Genomic DNA, 6,584 nt, shown 5'->3' with positions numbered 1-6,584 from the left:
TGAAAATTGTATATTATATCTGTCTTCCTTCAGGCAATCTTTGCCTATTACAGGCTCAGCACCACTACCACAAAATATTGTAAAATTTAAAAAACATTCACCGAATATGTACATTTGTCCTAGAATAGGATTTTCTATGTTGCTTACAGTAAGTACCGTAGTTAAAATCTGCATAGGTGGCGGTACGGGAATCTTACTTCTTCCGGTGTCCTCTGTACACCGTTCATCCATCTCTGCTTCAGCCAAAAGAAGAGGGTGGCCAGCGGCAGCAGAGGAGAATGGGCAGTGGACAAGATGCTGGAGGAGGTGCTATGCTTCTCTGCATGGTGGAGGATGAGAGGGGCTATGGGTGGGCACAGGAGTGGCACCCTAAGAGATAGAGGGAAAAAAATTAAGGCCCACCTCCCTGTTCATGGTTTTGGGCACTACTTCCCTAATAGTCACTGCTGTATTTATAAAGCTGCAATTAGTATTATTGTTTTCTTGAACTAAACTGAAATTGTGTCACAATCCTAAAGTTTAGGGAAGGTCATTGAGATGGAAATAATTCCGAGCTGATGCAGGATATTGCATATTTTGTATGGATAGTTATGCAGCTTGAAAATTGACTAATCAAATTCCACTTTGGCACATTTTCAAGCTGTGTAATTTTCAACTCAAATTTTATCATCCTGCAACTCATTTTTTGTATCTCATTGATCATCTCTACACAAACAATAGTTGTCAAAAAATCTTCGGTCTGAAGGTACTTACAGAGTCTCTGTATGATGTCATGATGTCAATATGATTGACATGATGTCAATACAATTTCTCAGAAGGTGACCTGGTTACACCCCAGTTTGTCCGTTGCTGCCATTCATAAATGAAAGTCTAAATCTGTTCTATGGGTCCTGACATTGCAATGTACAGTATATTCTTTATCTACTGCAGTCATAGACACACATGATCCTGCCATGGTCTAAGCTAATTTTCTTATAGAAGAGACAATTAAACTACCTACCAGTATGTTCTGGGGATTTGTGAGGAACCCACCACGACCAGGAGGAAACCCACGCATACTTGGTGAGAGCATAATGACTTGATACAGGTAGTGCCCAGAAAGGAAAGTGAACTTGAGACTCTAGCTCTGCAAGGTGAGAGCACAAGCCCTTGCAATTTCAGTAGAGGTCAATGACAATACAACCTTGCATAATCTAAATACCTATCTGCAAGGAGTTTGTATGTTCTCTCCGTGTTTGTGTGAGTTTCCTCCCACATCCCCAAAACACAGATACGTTTATTGGTTTCCCCTAAAATTGGCCTTTGAGTACTGTGGACATATGACTATAGTAGGGATTAGATTGTGAGCTTCCCTGAGGGACAGTTTGAAACATGACTATGTACTCTGTAAAGCGCTGCAGAAGATGTAAGCGCTATATACTAAATAATAATAATACCTTTTCAAACTATATTCGCCCAGTTTGCCCTTCTACTACATAGATTTGGTAATGGAGACTTTATGACAGAGTAAACACCGCTACATCCCACTGCTCCTCTGACAGTGCACGACCTGGTCAGCAAATCCAAAAGGTAACGAGAATAGAAGAAGGGGCCGCACTTGTTCAAAGGAACGACCTTTATTAAATGGACTTATCCATAGACAGCCAAGGCAACATTAGATAGCGCTTTATAGATTTGGTAATATTGTCCACTATAGAGTTTCCCATTGATGGGAAATACAGTATAACCTGTGGTAAAGAGGGACAAAGTCCTGAAAGAGGGACAAATGAGGAGGAAAGAGGGACAGGGCTCCCAAAGCGTGAATGTCCCTCCGAAAGAGGGACAGTTGGGAAGTATGGGTATTCCTCAATGCACAGTCATGTTCAAAAAGGAGGCTTACCTGGCTAAATAACTGCAGTCCATCCCCACACAGTACCTAGATCAGGAGTCCCCAAACTTTTTTGGTCAAGGGCCGGATCAAAATATTTCAGACTGCTGGGCGGCCGGAGTATACATAAAATGATGTAGAAAAACATTACATTGAACCAAGATATTGCAGACAGCACCTACTAATGTCTTAGCATGTTCAGATAGTATCCCCCCCCCCTCCCCCCAACTCAGCAAGTGCAGTTATTATGCCACCAACACAGCAAGTGCAGATAATTGTGACCCTAGCATAGCAAGTCATATGTGAGCCCTAATGTCATCCCACCTCCCCCCAAAACTACCCCATCTCCAGTAATTGCATAAACTACAAATTATCCACCCCTACACATGGCTAGCCTCTGGGCACACACATTCATACGGTTCCCAATGAAGTGTTTGTGCGCCAGACAGTGAAGCATACCTAGGATTGGAAGCCAGCGAATGACTGCTTTCTGGCTTCCATGTGGAAGGGCAGTGCCAACTATGCTATTCTATATTCACCAATATTTAAAGATGCAGCAGGCCACATATATATGTAGTACATTTTGTGTGTGAAGGGCCGGTAAAAAAGCCTCAGGGGGCCGCATCCGGCCCGCGGGCCTTAGTTTGAGGACCACTGACCTAGATTCTTAGCTTGTTTGTTTCTTCATGTTTGTGACGTTGGATGTGTCCAAGGTTTTTCAATTGTCTTAACTAGATTTATTTCAAGTTGTTTTTTTTTCTGTTTTATTGATATTTAGGATTGCATTTTATTTCACAACTGCTGTATTTATGTTAATTTTTTACTTTACGACTACAGGGTTGCGCAATTGGCACTGTAGTTACTGCTAACCACAGGCTGACCGTGTTAGTCAGAACAAGTGACGTGGTGCTTTAGATAAAAGGAAAACATACTTAGGGCTCATTCACACTAGTCAGTGAGTGAAAATGCATGAATAAAACGCTCATGAATGGGTGTGAATGGGTTTTTGAGCTTCCATATATTTTCATGAGTTTTAACTCCCGGCGAGTTCATTTGCACAGCACAGCAACTCACTGTTGTAGTGTGAATGGTAAAATGAAAGTCTGTGGACTTTTATGATCCCATGAAAAATGCACACTATGTGCAGTGAGTTAAAACTCACTGCAACTCCCTCAGTGTGAATGTGCCCTTATAGTGTAAGGGCTGGTTCACACGGACGTTTTGCTGGCAATAAACATAGCGTTTTAAAAGTAGGGATCTACCGCTGTCCTATGCAAGTGAATGGGAGCTTTAGTACAAGCTTTTGCAGGCTTTCATGAAAGCTTGGCAGTTGATCCCGGTGTCTCGTCTCGTCTCAAAAACAACATGCAGCTTCTAGAAGGCATTTGAAAGCCCATAAAAGAAAACACACTGTGATTGAAAAACAATCCCTAATTGGCCCTTTTAACCGGTACTATAGTGTAACGATTGCGGAATAATCTCTGTGATCAGCGCACAAGGCGTGCGCTGACACGGCGGAAATCTTCCACAAGCGTATGAAGGGGGGAACCCAGCTTTGGTGCAAGCACCAGTAGAGGGCAATTCCCACCGGCAGATGGCGCTGTGGAGTGCAGACGAGTACAACTGCTGCACGGCCACAGATGCCAGATGATTGTACAGATCAAGACAATGCGGGGCTGAACAGCCCTTAAAGAGAAAGAGCACAGGTACAAGATGAATGCGTGTTCACCAATCTAGTCGCGACCCTGCGACAGTGAACACACATCAGCAGAAACAAAAGTAGGAACGCGATCGCGAGAAAGGCGATCGCCAGAAGTGACACAAGACAGATTAGAACAGAACACGAGAGGAGCAAAGGCACAGCAAATAATACAATGAGAATGATAAAGAAAATAACAAATGCTAACTAAACGCGAACATCGCACTCAATCGCAACAGCGAGCGCGTTTTCTGCGCGGTCTCCGCACGTTAAGCGCAACAGAGACAAGCACGCCTAACTAACCACCGACAGACCAACATGAAACAAAGAACGCGAGCGCTTGCTTAACGGTTACCTCACCGAGCCTACAGCAAGCGTTCGTATCAGACAAGACAGACAAACGGAAAACAGGAATACGAGAGGAAAGGTCCACTGCTCTTTCTGTCAGAACGAGTGCGATCCGAGCTCAGGAACAAGAAAGCAGATCAGAAGGATCCACAGCCGCTACCGCTAGGGGCTAGTGCGATCCAAGCACGACAGACAGATGAGATAGCAGGGAGCAACCACTGCTCCAGCTTACACTCCAAGAACAAAGATCAGAAGGACCCACAGCCGCTACCGCTAGAGGCTAGTGCGATCCAAACACGACAGACAGATGAGGTAGCCGGTAGCAACCGCTGCTCCAGCTTACACTCCAAGAACAAAGATCAGAAGGATCCACAGTCGCTACCACTAGAGGCTAGTGCGATCCAAGCAAGATAAACAGAAGGGGCTACCAGTAGCAACCGCTGCTTTGGTTAGCACCCCCAGACAGACAATTTCTTGACGCCCACCGTTGGCAACAGGACAATCGCAGCAGAGAGGCAATACAGACAAAACAGATAAGCCTAACTGCACTAGGGAAGCTGCCTAGTGCAGTCCCAGGAATTACTCTAAGATAACTTTGACAAGAAATAGCATGGCTGACACTCTAGGAGTGTTTCAACAAACCCTGAAGGAATGACCAGCAAAGGACTCTGGGAAAAACATAGCTTCTTATACTGCCAGCCCACCAAGGAGGCAGCTAGGTGATTTGCATAACCAATGTATGCAAATCCCTCAGCAGCAGAGCAGATCAGAAACTTGCAAAGAAAAGAGAGGTCTCTCTTCCAGAGACCTGCAGCCCACAAACTAGAGGAATGGTCAAACAGCTGTCTGCCTGTGCAGCCAGCTGAGCGGATCATTACATATAGTACCTAGAACGTAACTTTTATTCATTCATAGGAGTAAAAGTAAAAATGGGCCATAAGCACCCACCACCAAATTACTATTATGGGGAAAAGATACTAAATGCTTATAATTGTGGAGACTGTAACCATGCTGTTAAACCATGCATACATCACTGTGGAAAATTGCAGACTGGGGTGAATGCAAGTAGTAACTATCAGACATCCATTCCAGTCATTCAGTGCAAACAAACATCCACACTGAATGTAAACCAGATTCAAAAGATCTACCAATAATTGGATAATAACATACAGTGGAGGAAATAATCATTTGACCCCTCACTGATTTTGTAAGTTTGTCCAATGACAAAGAAATGAAAAGTCTCAGAACAGTATCATTTCAATGGTAGGTTTATTTTAACAGTGGCAGATAGCACATCAAAAGGGAAATGTGTTCTGGCTTACTGCAGCACGTTCTACTATCACCATCTCTGTAATAAATCAACTTATCTCTCTCTTGTCAGACTTGTCAGCCTGTGTCTGGAAGGCTGCCAAGTTCTTCAGTGTTGTGGTTCTGTGATGCATCTCCCCCCTCCAGGCCCCTCTCTGCACACTGCCTGTGTATTATTTATATTAGGGGAGCTTCTCTCTTCTCTCTTATCTTTTACAAGCTGGATAAATCCTCCTCTGAGCTGGCTGGGCTTTCACATACTGAGGAATTACATACAGGCAGAGCTGTCTGCACTCTGCAGGAAGAAGCAGCCTGACACTTCAGTGGAAGATAGCTGCAGGGAGAAAGAAACACACAAATGATCTCTTGAGATTCAAAAGGAAGGGTGTATACAGCCTGCTTGTGTATGGATGTATTTTCTATGTGTGGACATACTGTACATCAACCTACTTCCTGTTTTGGTGGCCATTTTGTTTGTTTATAAACAAACTTTTAAAAACTGTTTTTAACCACTTTTAATGCGGCGAGGAGCGGCGAAATTGTGACAGAGGGTAATAGGAGATGTCCCCTAACACACTGGTATGTTTACTTTTGTGCGATTTTAACAATACAGATTCTCTTTAAATAAAAGATAGCAACTGATTTGCATTTCATTGAGTGAAATAAGTTTTTGAACCCTCTAACAATAAAAGACTTAATAGTGGAAAAACCCTTGTTTGCAAGCACAGAGGTCAAACGTTTCTTGTAATTGATGACCAAATTTGCACACATTTTAGGAGGAATGTTGGTCCACTCCTCTTTGCAGATCATCTCTAAATCCCTAAGGTTTCGAGGCTGTCTCTGTGCAACTCTGAGCTTGAGCTCCCTCCATAGGTTTTCTATTGGATTAAGGTCCGGAGACTGACTAGGCCACTCCATGACCTTAATGTGCTTCTTCTTGAGCCACTCCTTTGTTGCCTTTGCTGTATGTTTTGGGTCATTGTCGTGCTGGAACACCCATCCACGACCCATTTTCAGTTTCCTGGCAGAGGGAAGGAGGTTGTCGTTCAGGATTTCACGATACATGGCTCCGTCCATTTTCCCGTTAATGCGATTAAGTTGTCCTGTGCCCTTAGCAGAAAAACACCCCCAAAGCAAAATGTTTCCACCCCCATGCTTGACGGTGGGGACGGTGTTTTGGGGGTCATAGGCAGCATTTTTCTTCCTCCAAACACAGCGAGTTGAGTTAATGCCAAAGAGCTCTATTTTGGTCTCATCAGGCCACAGCACCTTCTCCCAGTCACTCACAGAATCATTCAGGTGTTCATTGGCAAACTTCAGATGGGCCTGCACATGTGTCTTCTTGAGCAGGGGGACCTTGCG

Source organism: Hyperolius riggenbachi, chromosome 4, assembly GCF_040937935.1.
Source record: "Hyperolius riggenbachi isolate aHypRig1 chromosome 4, aHypRig1.pri, whole genome shotgun sequence".
NCBI classification, from domain to species: domain Eukaryota; kingdom Metazoa; phylum Chordata; class Amphibia; order Anura; family Hyperoliidae; genus Hyperolius; species Hyperolius riggenbachi.
The sequence above is the reverse complement of the archived record's forward strand: the minus strand, read 5'-3'. Positions refer to the sequence as shown.